This window comes from Syngnathus typhle, linkage group LG9 (genome assembly GCF_033458585.1).
Source record: "Syngnathus typhle isolate RoL2023-S1 ecotype Sweden linkage group LG9, RoL_Styp_1.0, whole genome shotgun sequence".
Taxonomy (NCBI): domain Eukaryota; kingdom Metazoa; phylum Chordata; class Actinopteri; order Syngnathiformes; family Syngnathidae; genus Syngnathus; species Syngnathus typhle.
The window spans coordinates 10,940,861-10,954,324 of record NC_083746.1 but is presented as its reverse complement, the minus strand read 5'-3'; positions in this window follow the sequence as shown (position 1 = coordinate 10,954,324).

Sequence of the window (13,464 nt, the reverse complement as noted above, 5' to 3'; positions counted from 1 at the left end):
TATTGTGATCCGCTCGCTGACAAGCTGAGCCTCTCTTTTTTTTTTTTTTTTTTTACCCGCCGACGAAAGAAAATGATTAATTGCGAGCAGGCGCCTTCTACGGCTTCAAGGCTAAATCAACTTCCAAGAAGTGCTAACTTGCTAGAATATAAACTAATTTTAGGCCCTAGATATTAAAATATAATCCATCTTCTTCCTCCACAGGGAAAGCTAATTAGAAAATGTGACTGGCATAGTAGAGGAGAAGTGCAGGCCATGGTAGGATTAGGCAACAAGAGGAGAAAAAAAAAAATCATTCCCTATTTTACACACACTTCCTTTTTCTGCCGTGATTCCTTCAGAGATGTTTCTGAACATGAAATTTCAAATATTGACGCTTTACAGTCTATCTCTGCCTCACATTGGCTCCAACGCCATGACCAGCAAACAATAGTCGCCCGAGGCACAAAAGCAACCTGGCTCAGACTTGACTGCTCTTTTCTTCCTTTTTATGTACTGACCTTATGCACTGAAACATATTCTTCCACACACCAAAGGTAGTCATGAAAAGAAAAAAAAAACAGGCAGCCGTAGGAACTGTTCGAAAGCAAAGCCGAAGAGCATTAACGGCAACGCCTCTCGTGAGTATTTTGAATGTCACAAGTGGAAAGCGGCATGACGGGTGCACAACCTCACGCAATGTGGCACAGGAACCGAGCGGTCCCGGATCTATGGAATCCCGCAAGACCCTCCCAGAAGAGGTTTGAGCAAAGTGACTTCCAGTCTTACAAATAAGCACCACTCAAAATGTCTAAAATTTTTTTAACTTTGCCATTTTTGTCAATTCCTAAAATGCCCAAATTGAAATTTGTTAGCAATTTAGCAGACCGCCAAGCAAGCCGTTTAACAGTATCATTTCAAACACTTTTGGACCATCTTTAAAAGTTCACATAATTACTAAACGCAATTACAAGAACATACAAAGCCGTTATAGGGTCTGACTTACAAGGGCGAACGTCTGGCGTTGTTAATGACGTTCGCATTATCGCACAAAATGCTCTGTGTGACGTGGCAAAAAAAAAAGACATGGAAAATTTGGAGGAGAAATTAGACAAGAGCTCAAATGACGCTTCTGGTTGGTCAAATGTCTCGTTGAGTTTGCTGTATTGCTTTAAGAAATCAAATAAAATTAAGATTAATTTAGCACATGAGAGAAAGTGCGCAATCTTCAGTGAGCGGATGAGGATTACTGGTTTCTGGGGATGTGGAAAGCAGAAAGCTGCAGAGAGTCCACTGTGCGAGTGTGTGTGTCTGTGTGTTTAGGCAGCAGAAAGCTGGCTGAGATTCGGCACTGCAACATTGCCATCTTTTGGCCAAAGTGTAAACTCAGAAGTACCTTTCCTCACCTTCATGCTTGGATTTTTTTTTAATACTATAAAATGTGTAGTTTGGAGACATGGATATAGGAAAACAAAGTCATTTAGCCAGATTAATGAGTGGAGAGAAAAGCTGAAACATGAAAGTAAAATAAATTGTCATTTTGGAGAATTTTGGGAGGATTTTTGGAAAGTCAACCTGGTGGTGTTGTAGTGAATAACAAAATTGCATTTGCTAGGTAAAATTAGTCATACTGTAATTTGTCTTGTACTAAGGAGACAGAGCCGTTTCCGGGCTGTAACACGGTGACTCCCAGTGCGGTCCAGAAAATAATCGTTAATTTCAATAAAAATACAACTCACACCTTCAAAATATGAAAGATAATCAAATATATGTGTGCATTGTTTCTTTTGAATACTGCACTTTTTTTTTTTTTTTTTTTACTGTTTTGATAGCAGTTCAGTTGTATTTAACTTGGCTGTAAAGTACATTTTGTTTTTTGTTATTCTTACATACATAATAACGATATTTTTTTCAGACTAAAACCTCTCATTTTCAAAACAAAGTCTAACCTATTAAATTAGAGTAAAAAAAATTGCTTGGATTTGATCCATTTTTGCGGCTCCATTGTGCAACAAGGCCCTCACCCACTCGCACATCATCCATCCCTCCTTCTTTTCTTGTCAGGAGATTTACAAACATGTAGTGAGAGGGAGCCTGGAGTGGCTGTCCTCTACCTGAATAAATATTGTCTGAGCTCCGCAGCCCGTTTTCCCACGGTGGTGTACGGGACATCACGGATAAGGGAGAAGATGGGCGGTGACAGCGCGAGTGACAATTCATCCCGTCAACCCCCCCTCACCGACTGACATGTCACATTCTCTGATGACTTTATTGTGCTGCCTGTCAGCGCACTTAATCTGCGTGTCAGTCAAGCGGCGAGGAGCCTTACACCGCCATCTCCAGACGGCGGGAGCGCCTTTTAATGACATTAGATTTTTTGGTGTAACGCCATTCAGCACATCACTGATACCATCGTCTATTTTGCATGGCCCGGCGACACGGCCCAATAGAGTGGCGGTCATTTCCCCATCCGTTTGGAACTGGATGACAGTTGTCAAGATGAGAAGCAGCTATTATTTACCGCGCCCGTGTTTTTATCACAGGCCGACATGATGTCTCACTTTACTCCAGGCTGTCGGATCCGTCCCTCCCTTCCTGATCTGCGGCGAACCCAAAAGTGTTTCATTTTGATTTGCAAGAGCAATTTTTTTTTTGCTTACCTCTAGCTGTGAGGAGCCGGAATTAATCGCGATAATTTCAAATCAAGGAGTGCGTGCTAAAAGTCAAATTCATTAAAGCGCCCGAGTCTATAAAGCTTTCTCCAAATGACGAGGTGATTATGGTCTATTTGTTAAATCACGCCAATCCCGTTTAAGGTAATAATGTATGGCGCACCTCTCGACGTAAAGGGATTAAAAAAAAAAAAAATGCTGAATGCTGATGCACGCCAGATGTTGCTTGTGATTAGGTGATGCAATGACTTTATGAAGCACTTCAGATATCCTTTCATTGAAAATTAAGACGCATTTACAGACAGGTATCATGAGGGGAAGCCATCTTTTTTTTTTCTCTCTCTTCCAATTGACAGTGATTTTCTCTTCCATCAGAGCTGCACGGTCTAATTAAATGTATTTAGCATCATAAATATTCCATTGGGACAGGCTGACACAGTGAATTAATGTCTCTCCCCTCAATCCCGGAGCTTCCCTATTGGCGCTGGAGAAGAAGTTAGCACAGTGGCAGGTAAATAAATGCTTCATACAGCATTCATGCATTTGTTCAAAATCAGGAGTGCTTTTACTTTCTGATGCAGTGGGAAAACAACAAAAGAGCATATTGATTAATTCACAAGATTTGATTAAGTTGGCGGGAGGTAAAGTGGACGTGGAAAATATTTGTTGATTAGGCGTGAAAAGCGCAAGTTGGAAGATTGATTTACACTTTGGTATTGTTGCGACGGTTTTTGCTTGCTTATTAGCATAAATGTTTGCCATGAGTAAAATTCTAAAATTATTTTTAAAACAATTTCCTGACATTCAATATTATAAATTTAAAGTGTAAATTCTGAGGCATAAACAGATGAACACAATGTTCTACAAAAAAAATATTCCGTATATTTTTGTTGTTTTTTGGGAGGGGTGGAATAAATTAATGACATTTCCATTCATTCCAATGGAGAAAGATGATTTGAGATACAAATGTTTTCAGGTAGGTCACGAAAGGATTTTTTTTCTCTCAAATAAATCTCTGAATTCAGCAGCGCCCTCTCCTTGACAACGCCCTCTCACCGAAGCCCCCAAAGGACACCCGTAGAGGCTTCCTTGAAGGTCGGAAGCCCTTCCAAAAGACCTCAAAGCATTTCACAGCTTATTTGCTGCGCTTTTCCCATCAACAACAATAAAGTCTGCCAGTCTATTAACCCACCATCACCAGATTAAACGCTTGCCATGCCAGACTAGGCCAGTGAGGATAAATTCATTTCAAACCTCAAGACATTTTTTTTTTTCAATCCTCACATTGTGTGAGACAAAAAGCGCATACATCACTTTTCTATCAAATTTGCGAAGGCTAATTTTACGAGGCCAGCACACCTGCATTCATCTCCATATTAATAGAAAACAGAATGTATAAATCCCAAGTTTGCCGCAGCCGGTGTCAGTGAAGCTGTTCCTTGAGGGGGAGGCCTGTCTCGCCTGCGTTAAAATATCGGTCCTCTCCCTTTCGCTTTCTCCCCAGAGCGTCATTTTGGGGACAAAATTAAGACCCCGTAATCCCAAACGGCGTCCGATCTACACGGTGGCGAGAAAAGACTCATTCGGGATAGCCTTCACTGTATTCCACAAAATTCCACTTCCTCGTCGTTAAAAGTGGAAATGAGACCATTAAAGCACGTCAGTCATAGCGCCTCTATCTGTACGTGTCATTACGCCGGGGAAAGAAGCGAGGAGTCGTCGTCAGGTCAGGCCGGACAATCTCAGGCGGATGTAGGTGCCCTACGTCAGCTCATTAGAAACAACCCCAGCAGCGGTCTAATGAACTTAAGACAATGCTAATTAATGGCAGCTAACAAAAGCGCCGCGCGTGTACGACAGCGAGCCTTAATCCGACGGCAGCGTGCGGGAACGGGTCAAAGGGGGGCAGCTCCAGTCCTACACTGATAGAGTCACCTGTGACAATCCTTTATGGGCTGATAAAGTAAGGCGAGTCTCCGGCGGAACAGCGCGGCGGCTCGGCGGAGCCTCTCCCTCGGGAGCAGGTGTCAGGGTTGTCTATCAGAAGGCTGAAAGGAGGAAAGGGACACGTTAGCGGGGCTCTATTGTAGCCCGCCTGTCATTGACTGATCGCCTCCATTTACCCGGCTTTTTGGCGGTGAATGAAACCACCTGAATAGATGAAAGCGAGACAGGCTACCCCGACAAACAAGGAGCCTCGGAATATTCATGGAGGATCTGTGAGGACAAGATTAATGTATTAGAAATTAAAATGGGGCCCGGACGTATGATCTTGCTCTAACACTTGGCCGGACCTGTGTCACCCCGCCGCTAGTGCCTCAAGTCAGCACATGCCGCTGCCAAGGTGGAGAGGAATCATTAAGCGCCCTGCCATTGTGTGAGCGGCATAATCAAACTTCGCCCCCGCCGTTGCCAGCTATCCGCAATGCCCCCCCCCCCCCCTCCATCTCTCCTCCTCCCCTTCCGACGATTCTTTCCCACAGCACTGACAATGAATAATTCCGGAGCCATTTGCAATGTTAACGGCACCTATCTGGGCCATCCGCGCTTTTGTGATAAGAGCTCCAAATATGCATTTCAACAGTCTGAACAGAAGCTTCTTCGCCGGCATTTCAAAGGACACCTGTCAGTCATCCCGAAAGAGCTGTCAGTCTGCCGTCACGCAAACGGTGTCGGCGAAATGGCCCCAAAAGATAATCTTTACTCTCCCGGTCTCCACCTCCCTCGCTCACATCAGAGCTGTTACATTTGCAAGAGACTGACAAGTGATTTACACTGGAAAATGGATTGTGTTTAAACTGAAGAACGGGAAGGGGGGGTGGGGTGTATTATTTTAGGCTTGCTGGCGTACAGATGCATCAAATCAGCTATCCTAAATGTGATCTGGGCCACATTGAATGTCTTTACGCGTGATACCAGGAGCACTAGACGGGCCGCCGGGCTCAAAGGTGACTCTGCTCCTTCCTATCTCTGCAAACAGACGGGCGGTTGCATCTAAGGAAGAACTTGGCGCTCGTTTTTGGAAGCGGGACATCCTTGTCGGTCTACTTAGCAAAAGCTGTTTATAGCCTCGATGAGAAGATGCTCTGATTTGTTTATTCGTTGCTTGAACAAGTTTTGCTTTACGGGCACTTGGTTGGCAAAGGAGCATGTGAGGCTTCATGCCTCTGCATTAACCCCCCCCCTCCCCCAACGGAGAAGGCCAGGCATTTGTGAAGCACGACTGACTACCCTGTGCGCCACCAGCTGTTGGTGGTATTTACAGATGAGTGCCGGGGATGTGTTTGGGCTGAAGCTCGGAGGGGCCGGCCGGCGCCACATTGGGATCGTTCCCGCCTCCCTTTTGGCGACTCTGTGAGGCGAGGACGCCGCAGAATAACACACGAGGAAGAGTGTGCGAAATCACGAGAAAAATTAAGAAGGATATTCAATTGTTCATAAAAGAACTTTACTGAAAAAAAAAACCATTTTGTTTTAATAACAAACATTTGCCTTAATGAAGTCCTGTTAGCTTAATGCTAACAAACAATGTAAAACCTTATAGACGTGCTAACGGATAGCATTGCTAGTCGCAGTTTTGTCCTTCAAACAGTGGATATTGATTGCAGTGGCGGGGATAGGTGGGGGGGGGGGCATAGGGGCGACTCCCCCCCCCCCACTTTTTACTAGACTCCACGTTTGCTCATAAAATGTCCGTCTGAACAGCAAACAAGACCAAAGGGAGCGAGAAACCAAAGCGTGAGCCGGAATAATTCAGAAGTGAATAACATGCTAAGAGTGAATCAAATGAAGTGAATAAACGAACAAAAGGGGCTCGTTATATGGTCGGCGCGTTTCCCCCGTTGTGGCATCCACACGCAAATGAACGTCAATGGATATCCGTGTACGGCGGGCTGTCTTGCAAATTATTCAGCAAGTATGATTTTCGCAGTTGAGGAAGTCACCGGAAAGCCATTCACCTGAGTCACAAATGAGTATGTAATTGAGTCCTCGGGGAAAATAACTCAGCCTAACTACTGGAAATAATGTGTAAATTCAATACATTTCCTAATGAGCTCATTTGAGTTTGCCGCAATTACATTTGCCAGCCTAGGTGCGGCTAGAATTCCGCGGCCGAGTCGAGGTGAATAAAACCCCCCTCGTACTCCCCCTCCTTTCTATTAATTAAAATTAGCATATGGGCCTGTCAACACTTCTCAGAGGCACGTTGTAACAATGCCATTTAGCCCCGCATCAGGCAATGCCAGCGCGATAAATGAATGCGCGCGGTGGGTAAATGCCTCGCCACCCCTACCGACAGGGGCGGAATCGGACTGGCACGGCTGGCTCGGATGCACAAAAGAGGCTGCGTTTTAACAGCCAGGGCCTGGCCTCTGACCAGGGGCCATCCACATCAAAACCGCTTACACTCCAGCGGACCTCCCGGCTAGCGGCCCAACGCTAGAAATGCCGAGCGACAGAAACAAATGAAGAAAGTAAATGGAGAAAAAAAATCGATAAGCTTGCTTTCTTAGATGGACTAATTTAGCTCTAATTTGATTTTATCACTTATTTGGCGCAAATGCACTGCCTTGAAACGTCGAAAATTGGCCATATGCATATTTCGTTATTTCACGCAAAATTGTTGTTAGCGCGCTAGATGCCAGCAGTGAACTTCTGAAGGAGCAGCAGATAGAAAACAATTGTTCAAAACTAGCTCTTTATTTCACCTACCAGTTGAAGCCAAAAAAAGTCCAACATCTCAAACATCTCTCTTATCGTGTTAGTGCCAACAAATCTTCCTTGACTAACTATTTTCGCTTCATCTAAACACCACCAAAGCGATCCCCCCCCAAACCCAGCTGGATAAATCAGTAATAAAGTTAAAATATTCTTATCAAAAGGCGCCAGAAAGGAGCAGCCAATGAGCAAAGCGCTGCCGTATTGTTGTCTGTCATCGTTACAGCGCCGCTGCCAGTGAGCGGTATTGTTGCTCAGTGGAGCAAGCGAGGCTGCGCTTGCATTGTTGTGCCAGGATTTGAAAACAGGCGGAGTTATCAATCGAGCGCAGACTATCGGACTCGCTCGGCTGTGCCTCTCGATACACTTCACAACCCCGCGCCGCACGTGACGATCAGGGCCGCTATACCGGCAAAGTCTTTGTTTCCAAAATGGAGCCCAGTCTTAAAGATCCTTCCAACGTGATTTATTTTAATGAACAAAATGTCATCAAGTTGCGAAGCCGGATTATATTAAAACGTAATTAATCCTGTGATTTGCTTATGGTGACAAGAGCAGGGGAAGGAGAAGGACCCCGGATTGATCTACGCATTGCGATTACCTGGAGCACGGGAGCAAATGTAAAAAAGCCTTGGGCTGGATTTGATATTTGCAGCTTTCAAATGTATCCCCTGACCTGGACTACATCGAACAGACCTCGACTGGAGGTCATGAGGAATCAGAGGCAAGGGGAAGACAGGGAGGGAGGGCGACTTCCTCCTCTTTGAGTCTCTTGAGAAGGCTGACACACGCACACAACCACACACACACGCCAACCCTCATTAGGTGCCATTACCACTCCCACCTGGGCACTAAGAGAACTGCGACTAACTTTTTCTCTGTCAGGGCGGCTATTAAAAGATTACATATTCACACTTCTGTGAACAGCGCCTTAATGAGGATGAAGAGGGACTGCTGCAGTTTGCATCCACGCCGTTGTGAGAAACTACAGGCAATATGGTGTGTGTGGATGAAAAGCAGGCGGCCTTATCATCGACAACGATCCAGTTTCCCGAAAAAAGGGAACGCTTCTTTTGCAATACATCATAATAGAATGCTAATTCAGTAAGCATGCTTTTCTAACACATGCACTTGTGTGTAACTATTGTAAGTATTAGTGACATTTTCTTCAGAGGATAAAGAATATATGCCTGTCTGATCTGTCTGCAGTGTTTATCTCCGTTGGTTAAAGCATTATAATGTCTATAATGCTAATTTTGCGAGCCCATTAATGCACTTTTGCTTTGAGTGTTAGCATGCAGCTAGCGGTTTCCAGTTTGATTAAACACACAGCATGTAATTCTCTTTGTTTTATGTTCAAATTTCACTTGGGAGTGTCCAAGCAAGCAGCTAGCCTCTTTTTATAGAAAATCTTTTTTTTTCTGCTTGTTTTGATATTATTAATGATTATGATCTTGGTCAATTAGTCCAATTAGGTGACTAGAAAAAGCTACATGAATCCTTTGTAGCGTAAATGTACCACCCATTTACGGAGCACAGATTTCAATGAGCGCCGGCTGGAGCCCGTTCCTCCAAAGGCGTTTGTGTGCGTAGAGTAATGCGCCCTCAAATTCCTTTTATCCCTCCCAGCGTAAAAGAGCCATTGCAGCGGGCTCCGCTGCCACTAGCTGATTCAATCAAGTGTGTTACATTGTACAGCCATGGGCAACAAGGCGACTTGTATTTTAATTAATAATGTAATACCGCCGACTCAAAGGCATGGCCCTTGGCATTGCTACAGCAGCTTTTCTTTTTTTTCTAAGTACCCTCCAGATCTCATTCAAGATACGGTGAGCAATTTTCTTTGCACACTGCAACTCATGAGAATGGATTTAGTATAAATGTAAGTACACCTGCAATCTAATGAGAACCGATAATGTCGAGAAATACGACAACAAAGATAATCATGCTCGGTATTGATGGACATTAGAACTAAATCTACTGATAAACCGACATTAATAAATGGTTATGTTTATAATGGTTCATTGGCTGGTTATGGAAAATAATTTCCATAAAACTTTGTCGTGGTGACACAGCGCATTAAATGTACCAGTGGCATGAAACGAAAACAAACCCCGGACTTTAAACGATCGCCTGCCATGAACCAAAAAGTAGCGATAATTAAATATAAAATAATTCTGCCCCCGTTTAGAATTGCTTTTTCATGCCACTAGATGGCAGTAAATTGCGATTATTCTATCCAACAGCGCTCTGGGCTGACTAAATGAAGCACTACCTCTCAGTCCAACATAGTTCCTTGGCACCAAGTTGCCACAAGAACTTTTTCAAGATACAAAATGTCGCAAAAAGTTCATCTTCATATTCAATCGCTGTATGGTCGCATTGAAGTCAACTAACTTGACTTACAAGCAGGCAGTAAATAATTCTTCAAAAAATAAAGCTCCTTATGTTGAAATTCACTGGCAAACTAAACATAAAACAAAAAAGAATTACATGTTGCGTCTTTACAACCACCACCACATTCGGCCATTTTGCACGTTATAGCTAGCCGTCCAAATGCAACTCAACAGATAATAAACATCGTTCATCCCGGAGCATTACGAACGATCAGAAGGAGACGAGAACAAAATGTTACATCTGAAGCGAGTAGATGGTGTGAATGAAATTGAATGTTAAGGGCCACAAAGAGGGAAGGAGGGAGGAGACATGGCCCAAGGTACAATGTTGTGAGGAATAACGAGCACAGTGAAGGGTGAAGGCACGCTTCTTTGGAGATCCTGCGCCCTGAAAGGAGCCTTAGGGAGCTCAAGGGCTTGTGGGATACGGGGCTGTGCGCAACCTTTATCTGCAGCCACACACACACACGAGCGCACACACATACACACACACACACACAAGGACAATGAGGGCACATTTACAGTTTGCCTTGAGAAGTACCGACTCATTTGTTCACACATAATAAAGATATTAACCAAACATAAAAATAAACCGGCTTGCATTAAATTAGATCTATTTTTTACCGATTATATTTTTAAGCAATGTTTATCTCTCTTTTATGACAAAAACATGTTTGGTTGGTAAATAAAATGTTTTATTTTGCTTTTATTTTTTTTTATGAATGCTTGCTTTGAAAATAAAAAAAAATCCAAAACATTTGTGAATGGAAACAAACGTTTTAATTAGCTGACATGCGAGCGGCCGGCAGTAAATGCAAAGTGATTATTCCGGCCCTGGGAGAAGGGCTGTCTCTTTGCGCTCTGTCAAAAGGTCAATTATGGCCCCAAACCGCCATGCACTGACAGTGACCTGGAAGCGCTACTGATGACCCCACGTCCGGGGGCCCAAAAGAGTTGATCATCTAACATGCAGGCTGCCCGCAGCCATGGAAATCTGACATTTGTCCTTATTCAAATGAACACAAACAATATGCATCTCATGCCTCGCCGCCTAACCTGTGCCAAATTTAAACCCGCCGACCGAACGCATTGTCCTCGCTGAGCCGGCGACACCGGTCACCTCGTAAGGTAGATCTCCCGCAAGAGCGGCATGGAAAAGTAGAAAATAATAATAATTTGATTTGAGAAATTTCTTTCATAAGATGAAGAGAGGCTGTGAGCGTCGTCTCGTCTCGCCGTCGTTTGAAGTTTTGCGGATTTATAGACTAGCGATTATTAATGTGCGCTTTCAGACAGGCAATTTAGCGACTAATATTTTCTAGAAGTCCCTCAGACGAGAATAATAAAAGCATTTATTTGATGTAATGTGAGTTTATCACTTTTCAACCAATCTCGGCAACAAGGATTTTTATTTTATTTTTTAAAATTATTTATTTATTTATTTATTTATTTATTTTTTAAAGGAGACTGTTGCAAACAAAAATCTTTAAATTTCATTGGCTATAACCATAATAGACATTTGGATAGGAAGGCCAGACAGTACCGTTATTTACCGTAATTTTTGGAGTATAAGTCGCACTGGAGTATAAGTCGCACCAGCCATAAAATGCCCAAAAAAGTGAAAAAACCCATATACCGTTTTTTTCCGTGTATAGTGCGCCCCCATGTATAGTACGCACCCCTAACAATGGCATGCTGATGCTGGAAAAAAGCTTGTACCCATGTATAATACGCACCCAATTTTTATGAATTGTTTTTAATTTTTTTAATTTTTTTTTTTTTTTTTTTTTTTTAAGTCCCAAAGATCGTCACACACGCAGGGAGGCAATGGGTCCCATTTTTAAAGTCTTTGGTATGGTCTTAACTAGGCTGGATGTCATTTTTTTTGTTGGCGTTGATTTCTCCGACTGCCCCTAAACGCACCACCGCGCTCCGTGCGCAGGGGAAGAGGCGGCTCTGTATGGGAGAGACGTTGAAGAGGAATAAAAACAACCTTGGAAACCAAAACTTGCCCCTCGTCGTGAATCGGAGCCGCAACAAATGTTTCGGATTTGTGTAGGGTACATTGTGACAGACGGCAAACTAGCAGGTGATCGAGCGAGCGTCTGATACAAGAGCTTTGCGGTCGTATGGAGCGTGTTTGAAGTGAACAGCAGAGACGAAAGGAACAAGGCAAAGTGTTGTGAAATAAAATATTACCTGTAATACGCATTTTGTTATTTGCTGATTGAAACTGCTAATTAAACTGTGAATTGAAACTAATAGGTGGAGAACTGAACTCTCGCTCTTTATATAGCTGACGTGTCTTGCGCAACCGTTCTGCGCATCTGTAATGGCGGCCTCCGTATGACGTCCGGTCCGCGATGGAGATTAAAAAACAAACAATATTTGACAATAACACACCATCGAGGATTGCACCATCGCATCAAACGATGTGTCGTCAATTATGAATTTTACTGACTAAGTGTGTTGGGCAGGATGGCTGAATGCGATGCGCGATTGACAACAAACAAGAAGAAAGGTGAGTTTTATTTCGGGGGAGATTTGTCATGTCTCGTCCCCAGTTTTGCTATGTGTCCAGGTTGCCATAGTTTCTGTTCGTGTCACCCCGCTTTTCCTGTGTCACCTCAATCGATGTAACGTGTTTTCTATTTAAGTCCTGTCTGCCCCTCGCTCACCGTTGGATCATTGCATGTGTTACTGTCATTCTGTTCCTGTCTTTGGTAATGTCACCCTGTCTTTTTGTTCCATGACTTTGTCGGTCAGTCCTGTTGTTGGTTTTGTTGTACCATGACTTTATTTAAAAAAAAAAAAAAAAAAAAAAAAAAAATTTAAAAAAAAAAATATTTTTTTTTTTCTTTGTACCCATGTATAATACGCACCCCAGATTTTAGGACAATAAATTAGTAAAATATTGCGCACTATACACGGAAAAAAACGGTATGTATATAAGTCGCTCCTGAGTATAAGTCGCCCCCCCCACCCAAACTATGAAAAAAAAACGCGACTTATAGTCCGGAAATTACGGTAAATAAAAAATTTAAATTTGGAGTGGTTTGCATCTACAACAGCTTCCACATTGGACTTGCTGCAATACTTTTTGTCCAAAATTAGATGACTAAAATGTTGGCCTTCCATCCTCAAGTCAAAACAAGGTAAATCCACCTCTGCGAGATTGTGAATGCCGCAGCGCGGGTCGCTCAACCCCCCACCCGACAGCACTTGCCTGAAGCAACACCTACTACGGTAAATGTTTATCCATGTGGACTCGCCATCTCATGCTGTTTTTGTCTGCGAGTACGGAAGGTGGCGGCTGGCTCGGAACAGCGCGGCGATGGCAGGCAGGACAGGGCGGGTCGGGGCCAGGCGCTCGGGCTTGCATGTCTGCGGGGCATTCTCCAGAGCATGATCGGGAAAAGCTGAAACATGGAGGAAGTGCAAAAGGTTGAGGCGTGGAAACGTATTTTTCTTTTTTCCTCCCATTCAGTGCATTTAATCCCCCCCTGCTGTGTTTCCACATCATTCTTCCATTACCTTTCCTGAACAAAAATGAATAAAATGATTACATTCTCACATGTAATAAAAATATGATTGTTGCAGCCTTCAGCCGTACAAACAGCAGCAGAGGAGGAGAGTCGGATCTCAAGGTGCCTCTCACGGACAGCTTCAATCAAAACAAAAACAAACAGAAAAAATCT